Source organism: Myotis davidii, unplaced genomic scaffold (assembly GCF_000327345.1).
Source record: "Myotis davidii unplaced genomic scaffold, ASM32734v1 scaffold290, whole genome shotgun sequence".
In the NCBI taxonomy this organism is placed as follows: Eukaryota; Metazoa; Chordata; class Mammalia; order Chiroptera; family Vespertilionidae; genus Myotis; species Myotis davidii.
The window spans coordinates 2,088,155-2,100,500 of NW_006285049.1; the positions used below are offsets into that span (position 1 = coordinate 2,088,155).

At 51.3% G+C, this 12,346-nt stretch overlaps 1 protein-coding gene across 2 annotated transcripts in view; it reads left to right on the plus strand.

The window, feature by feature from the left end:
* The first annotated feature begins 264 nt into the window (after window positions 1-264).
* VDR (vitamin D (1,25- dihydroxyvitamin D3) receptor) overlaps window positions 265-12,346 on the plus strand; it is a 66,533-nt gene continuing 54,451 nt past the window's right edge. The window contains exon 1 of one of the 2 annotated variants that reach the window (XM_006755502.2): window positions 265-363. The gene's annotated coding sequence lies outside the window, so the exon portion shown is untranslated. The remainder of the gene's footprint in view (window positions 364-12,346) is intronic. The other variant, XM_006755501.2, reaches the window with a different exon arrangement.

Below are 12,346 nucleotides of genomic sequence, written 5' to 3' on the forward strand. Positions count from 1 at the left end.
CATCACAGATGATCGCAGGCAGAAGCGTGGATCTGCACACACGGAAGCATCGAGAACTCTCACGCACGGAGGACAGAAGCATGGACTGCCCTACGGACGGCAGTCATGGGGGACGACACCAGGCAGAGTCTCCCAAACCAGAGTGCAGTGGTTGATTCCAAGTCCAAGATGGTTGCAGCACAGTTGGAGCTCTAGGCAAGCAAGGACTGGACCTGTGGGCGGGACCTGTGGGCGGGGTCTGACCTGTGGGCGGGGCCTTGCGTGGGCGGGGCCAGGTGCTGGGCTGTCTCTGCTTGTCAAAAGGCTGCCGCGCAGCCAGACCTCGCCGGGAACGCGGAGCAGCGTGCCCACCCGCCAGACCAGGTGCGGACCCGGGAGCGGCGGGGAACGGGGCCCCCGGATCGGGATTAGGCCCGGGGTGGGGGCGTCAGGAGTACCAAGCCTGAGTGTCCAGGTGCAAAACTTAGAGTCTAAGTCGCAGGGGCAAACTTGGCGACTAAGATCCGGGCTTGTCGTGCCATGAGGCTGGGTCACCGAAGGGACAGACACTGTGGTCTGAGAAAGAGTTGAAGTTCATGCCAGGCTGGCGAGGGAGCAGCGACCTCTCCGTGCCCAAGCAGCTTAACGCAGATACAGTCCGCTAGCACAGTGCTCAGCACTTGGGCAACAAGAGCATTTGTTTCCTTCCTCTGTCGGGGTGCCTTGGCATGGAGTGGAGGAATAAGACAGGGCGAGATTGGCTGTCGATGGTGCTAATGTCTCTTAGGGGTGGACTGTGTGTGGCCTTATTATCTTGTAGGACCCAAGTATGGTCCCTTGCCATGGTGGATCTTTTAAGTAGAGTGTTTCTCTTTTCTTTTCTTTCATTTTCTTTTTTCTTTTCTTGACTTTTTAACCACTAATGACTTTAGACCCAGTTGGCCCTAGGGCACTGGCCTTATGTTTCAGGAGCTGTCCATAAATGTCCAGCCGAACTCAGGGGCAAGCATCTAATAGAGGAGGGGGCTCAGGGAGTAGTTTCTGTTTGGAGAGTGAGGAGCTGGCACGCGGTGGGCAGTGGGTGAGGAGGATTCCGGGGAAGTATCTAGGAGGGCACATGTGTTCTCGAGGGAACAGTGGACATTGCCCACCTCCCCATGGATTACTGAGGCTGAGACCCAGGCTGCCTGAGCTGGGAGAGCCCTGGGTCTCTGAGCCCAGGCCCTTCCCGCATCTCCTCCTCCTCTTTCTCCTCCTCCTCCTCTTCCTCCTCCTACTCTGTGTGGTGAGTGAGTCAGCCTCCTGTCTGGGCTCAGTTGCAGCCAGAAGGGCCAGAGCCCAGGCAAGCAGTTGGGCAGGCATTTTGGGAGCATTGCTGAAGCTCTCCTGGGCAGAGTTCAGCTCTGCTCCGGCTCCCGGCTGCAAGGCCATCTTCCTCGTGGCCGGTGGTGGCCACTTCTGAAGGAAACACCCAGCACAGCAATCATTATGGATGGCTATGATATGATTCCAGAAGGGATTATGTGAAGGGATTATGGCTTTGTGGTAAATCCACATCTCTTCTCCTTCCAGAATCAGGAGGTGCATCCCAGCACTGCAGACTTTTCTAGCCCCTCATTCCATGTCTGCCCCGTCAGCTTATTAGCTGCCTGTCTCTGTTAGTGAGGTGGGTGTGCACAAGAAGTCAGGAAGGTTCGGCAGCTAGGGAAGCCATGGTGTTGGCAAAGGTTTTAAGCCAGGCTAGGAAGTGGAGGTGATTTGCTGAGGCAGAAATGGATTATTCAGACACTGGAGTCTCAACTCTATGAACCAAAAGTATTGTGTATTGGGGGGCCTTCCTCGTCTCTTCCTTGTCCAAGTGCTGGAGGGATTGTGGGTCCTTTTGGGATGGTGTCAGGACTGGGGTGCAGTCAGGCCTGGAGGTAATAGGACTGCAGTTTTTCCCTCTGGCTTTTGTTTTGGACGCTTCAGATCCTTGAGCAGAAATAGAGGCCCCCAGAGTCCATTGCCCCTCACTCAACTGGCCTCTCTGAACCCATTGGAGAAAATTCCGCAGCCAGGTGTGGGGCTGAATCAAACTGGGAAAAAAAACCTGGGGAATTCAGTCTGTGCTCTGGCTGGTCCTATGGCTTCTGTTTGGCTGATCTCTCATCAGCCACAACTTGGACCCTTTCCACGGCAAAGAATGAACAAGGAGGGGAGAAAAAAGTCCAGAAAAGAGGAGAGTGGGGCAGGAAGGAGGAAGAGGAAGAGAGTTCGAAAGCTTTCCTGACCCCTCACAGCTCTTCAGCCAGGACTTTATTTATATAAATACTGTGGAAGGTCTGATGTTGTCGGGGTGCACTGGCTATTGGTGTTTAAGGTCTCTCAGTCTTCTTCCTCTTTTCAACCTCAGAACTGTCTTTAGGGACTGAGTCCCCAAGAAAGCACCACAAGGACCTCTTGGTCCCCCACCCTTCACTCCCAGAATAGCTAGTGTCTAAAGCCAATGTTGTCCATGTTTGGAGAAAGGCCTGGGGCTCAGTGGACCAGGCCACATGGTTATCCGCAATAGAAGAAGGCATTTCGGTCATTCCGCTCTTTACCCCACATCCGAAGGAGGCAGTGGCCATCCCGGCGGATCGGCCTCTGCCGGGAGCCTGCTGTCGTCAACGCCCAGCAGGTGGGTTCTAGTGGCCAGGGAGCCAGAGTCAGGAGCACCTGGAAGGCTGAGCTAGTATGGCATTCTGGTTGGTTACCGGACAGGATGAGTTCCAGGACTCCAGTTTCCCACGTGTCACTGCTGCAAGTCTGCTTTGCATGCAGGTAGAGAGAAGTAAGGAAAATGCCAGGGTTTGATTGACAGCCTCTTGTTTGCTCAGAATGATGCCAGACCCTCTGAGCATGAGAAGAAGCAGAACCCACCAGACCAGGCCTCTTCCCAGAGACGGTCTGAGTCCGGGACGGGCAGCTCTGGCTATTGCTCTGGGCCACCAGGACCTCACTTCCAGTTACGTTTCTCTGATTCCCCCTTGACCCTCCTGTGTCAGTGCCCTCATGGATGTGCTGGCGAGTGACCGTGTAACTTACTGTCTATTGAGACTGTTGCATGAAAGGAGGTGCTATTAATAGTTATGTCAGTACAATAAACCAAAACTGTCCCAGGCAGAGTGGCATATTTAATCATTCTAGTAAATATCACTCGAGACCCAATGGAGGTCACAGAGGGAAAGGTAGGTGGAAATGGGTTTAATGAGGAGGAGAAAATGGGGGTGGTGCTTAACGGGGAGGGGAAGATGGGGATAGCTTAATTCTGAGGGCAGCCTCCCCCGCTCCCCCCAGACTGCTCCCCACGTATTATCAGCCAATTTCCCTCTTCTCCCCGAGGGCAGCCCTGCTCCCAGCCACCCTCTCCCAGGACCCAGCCTACCTCTCATTCGGGTCCCTTCCTTTCACCCTTGACTTGTGACTGGCTTCACCTTTGGTTTTCCTGCCCCACCCCTACCTCAGACAGGGACAGGAAGGCCTGCCAATTTCCCTTTCGCTGCCCCTGGGGAAATCGGATTTATAAGAGAGCCAAGACTCGGCCCCATGCTTCCTCTTCCCTCTTCCCCCATTTCTGCTTCCCCGATCTCTGGGGGCCACACCATTCCACGGGAACATCCAGCTCTAACGCAGGTAAACAACTAGAAAGGGAAGCGTAGTCAAACCTTGCCCATGTGGAAAAGGGACACAGGTCACGTGTAATCAGGTTCCGGGGACGTGGTAAGCAAAGTGGAAGCCAGAACCAGAGAGGAGCTGCTTCGCAGGAGATGGGGGTCAGTTCCAGGGCCACTGGAGTTTAACTCCCTGGTCTGGTCTGACTATTGGGGAAATGGTCCAGGGTGGAGACAGGCTGTTCTTGCTCAACCCAAGCCATAGGCGTTGGTGGCAGTGACTGCATCCTGCCCTGGTGACATGTGGAAGAGAAACTGCCCTCCCTTCGGTGTCCTTGGTCCTTGTGGTCCAGATGCTCAGGGTGGATTCCCTGGAGAGTCCCCAGAGCAAGTGTGCGAGTGATGGGGACGTCAGCACGGAGGGGTGGAGCCTCCTTGATGACTGCAGTGGTTCTGTCTATTCTGCAGAAAGGAAGTCATTCTCGTCACTGACAAATGATAAAGGCAAAGGAAGACCTTTTGGGAAGTCCCACCCTTTGAAGTGACTTATGGGGAGGTGGGAAGGGGAGATACCTCCGGGGCCGGCAAGGAGAGGACGGGGGGCTGATCAGTAAATGGCAGGAGTGAGAGGCAGAAGCAGCAGGCTTCTGAGTGTGTGTCATGCTTTTGCAAACCTGCCCTGCAGGTCCCGTGCCAAGGAATAGACCAAGCAGTGTTCCCACAACCAGATGCCACACAAAGTCCCCATTCTGCACAGGGGAGAGTCCTGATCCTGAGCAGGGTGTGGGCAGCTGCACCAGCGGGAAAGTGGAGTTTGGGCAGGACCAGCAGCTGGTTCCTGGGAAGCTGCTGCCTCTCACTGGCCTTCTGATGACAGGTTGGAACTTTGAGGTGTTATGCAAGGTGACATTCAAGGCCCTGTGGGGCAGCTAAGGCTTTGCTGGTAACACATCCAGTGTGTGCCACCTGCTGGCACTGAAACTATAGCCCCAGGAACAGCTACTTACGGAGCCCTCACTTGTACCAGGTGCTGTGCTAGGTACACGGCATGGGCAGCCTCCCGGGCCTGCCGCCACCTGAGAGAACTGCAGTGATCCTTTCACAAATGGGAAGCTGAATCTCGGTGAGATTGAGAAGCGTGCCAAGGTGACACAGCTGGTGAGTGGGAGTGTCAGGATTCACACTTGGGTCTGTCTTAACCTCCACGGAACCCTACCACCTCTACATTTATGGACAGCCACAGGGCATTCAGGGCCATGCCTTGCACATAATAGGCCTGCAATAAATGTTTGTGAGCGGCAGGGTTAGATTCACTAACTAGTTTGAACAAGTTGACCGGGGAGCAAGCTTGGTTTGCCCAAAGGTTACTCTGGGGACAGTGGCTTCTCAGAAGGAGGCTCTCTCTGCCAGCACCCTCAGGCCTCTGTGCAGTCCTGGGTACCTTACTTGGGTAAAAACAGCTGACAGGAACCTGAGAGAGGTGGCTCTGTGCAGGGTGATCGCTTGGGAGCAAATAAGACTTGAATGGTCTGGAAGGCAAATAAGAAACACTTTCAACTTCAAGCAAGCCACTTTATTGATAACCTTCTCTGAGCTAAGTGTACCAAGAAAGAAAAGGCCATTGTCCCATTGCCACCTGGGAGCTATTCTTGCCTTGTTTACCTCTTCCCTTCCTGGCTACCCTTAAAGAATACTCTTGAATCTAGCCCGCATGGACGGGGAAGTGGACTCTAGTCTCATCTGATAGCCTCTGCTGGGCACTGTGCCCATCACTTTGCTTGTCTCCTTCCAACATCACAGCTTCTCTTTGGAGTAAGTTACTATGATTCTCTCCAGCGTACATGTGGTGAAAATATGGTTTAAAGAAGTGCAGTAACCTGCTCATGGCTGCAATGTTAATCCGTGACCATGCTCTATACCGCTTGCTGGTGCAGGGCTGGCCTTACAAACCACTCCAAGTGCCAGAGCCCAGACACAGAGATAGAAGGAGAAAACACTCAGCTTACCGTCCTCAGCTCTGGTTCTCGGGGTTCCTTGGTATACGGCTGACATTTTAGGCAGTGCTATTAAAAGCTGGGCCAGCAGCCTGGTGGGATGAGCGAAACACAGGGTTTGTATTTTGGGTTCAAATCCTGGTTTTATCACTTTCTGGCTTGTGTCCTTGGGCAAGTTTCTTAATCTCTTCAAATCTCAGTTTTCTTATCTGTAAACTGGGGGTTATAATAACTCACGTGTAGGATTGCGTGAGTATTGAAGATGATGTAAATCAAGCGCCTGGGATGACATAGGCCCTTGAAAAGCATGTGCAGACAGTCATTCAGTCGATACACGTCAAGGGCCTTCTGTGTGCCAGGTAGTATTCAAGAACCTGGGGATTTACACAGTGAAAAGACTCTTACAGATGTTTTCAAATGTACTAGACCAGAAACTCATTATTGCAAGAGGTTTCTTTAGAATCCAGGAATGGCTGTCTGGGCTAAACTCAGATTCTGTACAATTTCCCTTTCTGTCATTTGTTAGCTGATGGGCGTGGGAAAGTCATTTAGCTTCTCAGAGTCTTCAGTTCTTTTTTTTATTATTTTTTAAACTGTGAAATATATCGTGCACAGCCGAGTATGCAATACACTTATGTATAGATTAAAGAACAATATAATATATCCTGTTGCCTGGGCCACCCCAGCCACCTGCCCCCGAAGTTCAGAATGGGACATTTACAGTACCAGAGAAGCACCCTTTGCCCTGCCCATTTGCATCCTCTTCCTCATTCTCTACTCCACAGTAATTAATATTTTGAACTTTGGTTAATTATTTCCTTGCTTTTCTTTGTAAGTTATCCTCTACATGTGTTTTACAAAACAATATATTTAGTTCTACATGTCTTTGAAGTTTACGTACATTTATGTTCTCTGTGATGCCCTTTTTGTTTTTACTCAATATCATGTCCCTGAGAGGCATCCATGCCGATACACCCAGCTGTAGCTCATGAGTTTTCACTGCCATGTGGTATTCGTTTGTGAGAATATGCCACATTCATACGTCTTCCCTCTTGTTGCTGGGCGTTTGGGGTGTTCCTAGTTGGGGGCCATTATGAGGAGATTATACTGCTTGGAAAATGTTGTGCTCCTCTCCTGGCGCATATGTAGGCATTCTCGGGGGCACATCCCCAGGAATGGAATTGTTAGTTCAGACAAAGTTCCATGTTTGGCATTACTCTACAATGCCAAACTGTTTTCCACAGTGGTTGTACTCCCTCAAAACCCCCCTACTCCTTACAATAGTGAATAAAAGTTCTCCTTATTTCTCGTTCTTTCAATATTTGGTACAGACTTCATTTCTAAACATTGTACTAGGTGAGTTTCTGAAGTCCCTTTCAACTACAATAATAATAACATTCTTGACCTAAGGACCTGGTTTCTGGCTGATGTGTATGCCAGTCTGGTGTGTTGTGCTCAGGTGGCTCCGGACGTGCCACAGCCTGAATGAGAGCCTGGGCAGGGTCTCTGGGTGCCCCTGAAGCACTTCCTCTCTGTGCTTGCACCAGCAGCGGGTGAGGGACCCAGGGCTCCACATCCTCCCCACACTTGGAATTCTGTTCCATTTACTCAAAAGCCTGGTGTCAGTGCTGAGCACATACGAGGTGCTCAATGAGTGCCCACTGAATTGCATTTTTTGTCAAGTGCATTAAGAGGGATGTATGTTTTCTTTTCCTCGGGCATCAGTTTTGAGAAAAGGACATGGATGTAACATTGGAGCACATGTGTGCTAGCTAATCAAAGCACATGGGGCTGGGAGCTGTGATGGGATTTCTGTTTGTCCAGGGCTCCTTGATCATTTCAAGGCTCCAGGTGAGGTAAGTTGAATTTAATAGTCCCCACCGACCGATTGCTCAGAATCTGGCCTTGTTCTTTGACCGTCTGATTTGTCCAATCTAAGAAGCAGGGAGTGGCTGCAGGACTGGCAGAGAGACAACGGAGGTGGTGCCACGTGGAAGGAGCAGAATGCCCACAGAGAACCCCTTCTCCTTCCAAGGGTTAAACACTGTTCCTGGGGGTGCTGGTTTAAGAGGTGCTAGATGTACCCAGTGTTCTGGCAGCCACATAAACAGCCAGCTGCCCACTCACCGGACAGAAGAATGTGGCTGGCTGGGCAGTTGCCTGGGCCACCCCAGCCCAAAATCCTGTAATTACTCATCTAGTCGGTGCCTGTCAGCTCTGGAGGCAGGGGATTACCTCTGCTCGAGGCCTCCTCGCCAGGCCCACGCTGGGCTCAGTGGCAGGGCCCCACCAACTCTCCCGCCATCCCCCACCCCCAACTCTGTCCCTGTGTTTCTCTCTGCATCAACCTTTGACCCTTCTGAAGCTTACATATCACATAATAGCTGCCAGTGATTATTATAACTTCCTCTATTCCAGACACTGTGTTCAGTGTTTTCCTGCATTTCTCATTTATGCCTCTAAATAATCTTATGCGTTAGATAATATTATTTCCCCCGTTTTACAAAAGAGAGAACTGAGGTTCAAAGCAGTTATGTGGCTTGATTTCTTGCCCAAAGCCACGGAGCTCTTAAATCAGAACCAAAGCTTAAGTTCAGGTCTTCCCAAGTCCTGAATGCATGTCACTTCTTTGCCTGCTCATTACCTTTCCCACACAGTGTCCAGGCACTCAGCTCGGTCCCCACCACCACCACCACCCGCCCCTCTAAGGAGGCTGGAAAGGAGGCAGCAGGTGGTGCCCATGGAGGGAGTGGGGCAGTTCCAGGCTGGCCAGGAGGATGCTGGAAAACACCTTCGGGGCAGAGTTCTTTGTTCCAAACGCTCTGAATTGCCCAGCCTCTGCCAGGGGTGGGAAGGTACTCCTGTCCAGCCTATTTGGCAAGCGCACCAACGTCTTGGGTGCCATGATGTTAAGAAGTGGGGGACGGATTGCCTCAGGTAAAATTCCATTATAATGAACTCCATCTGAGATCTGAACAGCTTTGTCGAAATGGAATTATGTTAACCTGTGGGCAGTGGAAGAACTCAAGTGTGCAGCTTGAGAATCTGGAGGTGAAATGGAGCTAATGTGCCACTGAGTGTTTCTCAGTGAAGCTCTGGAAAGGTTCGGAGCCTAGAAGGAAAGGAGTCAGACACATCCCCAGTTTCTTCTCAAACGCTGAGCTCCTGGACAGTTGGGGAAGGGCAGGGAGGAGAGAGCTCTGTGCTGAACTCCACCTGACAGGACCGTGACTGCGCAAGCCCCGCTCTGCTGGGAGCCCCGGAGAACAGGCCTGAAATGCATCTCCCAAGTGTCACCATTCACAATACCTAACCCATCGCAGAAACACACAAGGGATGTTTATTGGGTGGAGATACGTTTGTAGGTAGACTGGGTCCCCTGAGCTAGAAGGGAGATTTGAAAGGCAGTTGCTTGGTGTGGCTGACACATCTTTGAAGAGCTGGGCTGCAACTCACATAGATCCTCCCCAGTTATTGAACCAATGGCTCAGAATAACAAGCAACAACCTTTACCGCGCCGGCGCCTTGTGCCAGGCACTGTGCTAAGCACTTTGCCTGCATTATTTCAGGTAATCCTCAGACCTGTGAGGCAGGTATTGTTACTCTCCTCATTTTATAGGTGAGGAAACCGAAGTTTAGGGAGCCCAGGTCATCGGTTCTGGTCACACAGCTGGGAGGGAGCAGAAGGCAGGGCGGGGGTTCACACCCAGGCAGCCTCTTCTCTGCATCGCGTCTCCGTGATCACAGAGCTCCACTGGTGTCGCTGTGGGCTGGTTCCGGGGGGCGAGGGCCAGGGGTAAGAGTGAGGCTGGAGGGATACAAACCCTGGTGGGATGGACTGGAGGGCACAAGCCTGATCTAGGGGGCAGTCCTGGCTCAGGCCACCAGGGTTGCCACTGGAACTGCAGCCCAGTGTGACCAAATTATCTAATTTTAAAAATAGAAAAATAGACACCCAGATTGGTTTTTTTTCCAAAAAGTGCAATTTCTCTACTTTTCAAACATTGACAACTAATTTAAAAATTTATAGTTACTGGTGGTGATGGGGGTGGGGTGGCACACAGAACACAGCCCAGTCACTGCAGGCCTCCCGTGTGTTCCCTGGTAGTTTCTTTCTTTTAACAGGTGCCTGTTACATAGAACGGGACCAGGAAAGTCCTCGTTTAGATAGGATTTCTCACTGAAGGCGCGACAGAGCACTCTCCATGGGTACTTTGTAATGCAGAGTGAGGGTTTTTCTGAGAGATATGATGAAATCTTTCGGTCTGATGCTATTCCATGAATGAATCCTCTCTCCCTCCTTCCCTTTTTCCTCCCCTACGCTGTTTTCCAAGTTGTTTCTAATAAATATTTTTCTAATATTTATTAGAAAGGATATTCTTAATAGAGAAATCAAACAGAAACTAACAGTAAGGAAATGATCTCTAAGTATTAAAAAGAAACATGGAATGTTCTGGAGGGCTTGGTAGGCAATAAATGGCGCTTACCACGTATGATCTGCACTTTGGGCCCTCCTGGTTGTGAGGGCCTCACGCTGCCAGAGAGGGTCATGCTCCGTGGAATACTTCAGAACGTTCTCTCACGGCCTCTGCTCTACTTTACACCTGAATCTAGTCCTCCTCCTTCTCATAAATACTGGGAGAATAATAGTAAACTCATTAAGTAACATGTTTATGGGTTATAACGATTTTTATAACACACTTTAAATATTTCATCTCTGCTAATACAACAGTCCCATGAGGTAGGCAAACGGGTGTAGAATCCCCTTTGTGAGGCTTGGTGAGGTGGCAGCGTCGGCATGGAGGACTGAAGCCCACGGTGCCCCGGGCTTCCACGGGCCTTTCCTCGCCTGCCACCCTCACTCCTCACCTGGGGTCCACAGGTGGAGGTAGGTGGGGCAGATGGTAGTCCTGAACCCCTGACTAAGGTCCCCACCACCCTGAGAATCCCGATCCAGGGGAAGTGGGGGTAGACATGGGAAAAATTCCCTAAACTGACTCTGGGTGGCCGGTGGCCAGCCTTCTCCCATGCCTACCCCTCCCGCCTGTCACCCTGAGCTATTGTTCCCAAAGCTGGGCAGAAAATAGCTCACTAGGGAATTATTTTTGTCTCTGTTAAACTTCAATCCCTGAAGAACCTGGCTGCAGAGTTGTTTTTCAGGTCAGGGGGAGTTCTGGGAAAAGTAAGAGGCAGGGGAGCAAAGGGGAAGTAGTGGGTGGCGGGGCCGTCACTTCTCCCCACTGGGCGGTGATGGGCCACAGCCGCTGGCCTCCCCGTTCCCATCAGGCTGCCTGACTGGCAGCAGCTCCAGCTGACAGAGAGGAGCCTGCTCAGCCAGCCAGAGCGGAGTTTCACTCACAGCTCCTGCAGTTGGGCGCAGGCTATGAGCTGGTGCAGCACATCTCTTCCCCGGGGATGCTTGCCTTTGCTGGAAAGAGTTGGGTGAAGGGAGTAGGATGTCTGTTACCCTGTACGGAGGCCCAGGTGGGCAGCCAGGGGAGAGGGGGGCAGCCAGCTGACTGCTGAGGAAGGAAAGAGGTCGTTTCTCTGGAGACCCTGGTTTAGCGCCTCCTGAGGCAGCGTTGAATGCTGCTCTGTATAGCAAATCTGTGCCATCTTTGCCCCTGGGCACCAAAGAAAAACAAGGAAGAGGAAGATGGCCAATGGATAGGGTGCGGGAGGGGGGTTATAGTTTGGAGGAAGTGCATGGGTTACCACAAAGGGAGTTATTTCATACCACTTGGTGGCCCTGGGAATCTCCTGATAGATTAGGACATTTTGACCCAAAACATTGAAACCAAAGGATATCTTCTATCATAGCTCTGAGGGGGAGGCTGGGCTTGTATTACATAGGCCAGCAGGGATGTGGACACCCTGACTCAGCGTGTGGGCTGACATGTGCCCACACGTGCAGGGACTTCCCACACATGTCCATGGTGCGCGTTGTTTGTGACCATCGTGTGTTTGTGGCTGATGCTCTTCCTCAGAGCGATTCCTGGAAACGAGGAAGTGACCTTGTTGACCAGGAGAGAGGAGTGGGCCCTGGGGATGGGTGGAGTTGGGTTTGGGATCAGCTGGCTGTGTGGTAACTCGGGTCTCCCTGTGCCCAGCAACCATATCTGCCACCCTGGGCAGATTGATGCATTAAATATGGATTGAGCTGGTGATGTGTGACTGAGAGTTCACCAACTTCCATCTGCCCTTATTGAACCTTTGTTCTTTCTTTTCATTTTCTCTCAGAAAACAGTTTTCCCTATTCATCTGAGCTGAATTTTCCAGAACTCTCTCCTCTATTTCTCCCTTCCAGCTCATTACTGATGGTCCAGGGTAATGGATTCCACTCCCCCGCCCCAAGGGAGGGTAGGGGTGGTGGTTCTGGGTACGAACCAGCTGGGACCTTAACTGAGCTACAGGGGTAGCCGCTGCTTTGCTGACCTTGGGGGCCCTTTCCAAACAAATTGATGGGAGAGGGGCCCATTTTAATTTACTTTACAACACTCAAGGCTGATTCAGGTTGGAATGATTCAGGGGATCTGAATGGAGTCTGGAAGTCTTCCGTTTCAAAATATTATTACAATAGTTAAAAATTCCTGGTATTCAATTCTCAGTGATTTTACTAGAAGTATGCAGTAGAAGAAAGAATAGAATATACTTCCTATTAAAATGGCCAGTTGTTCCACCTCTTCCTGATGCCCCCTCTCTTTCCAGCCATGCAGAGCTAGTTTCTCTGCCTCAACT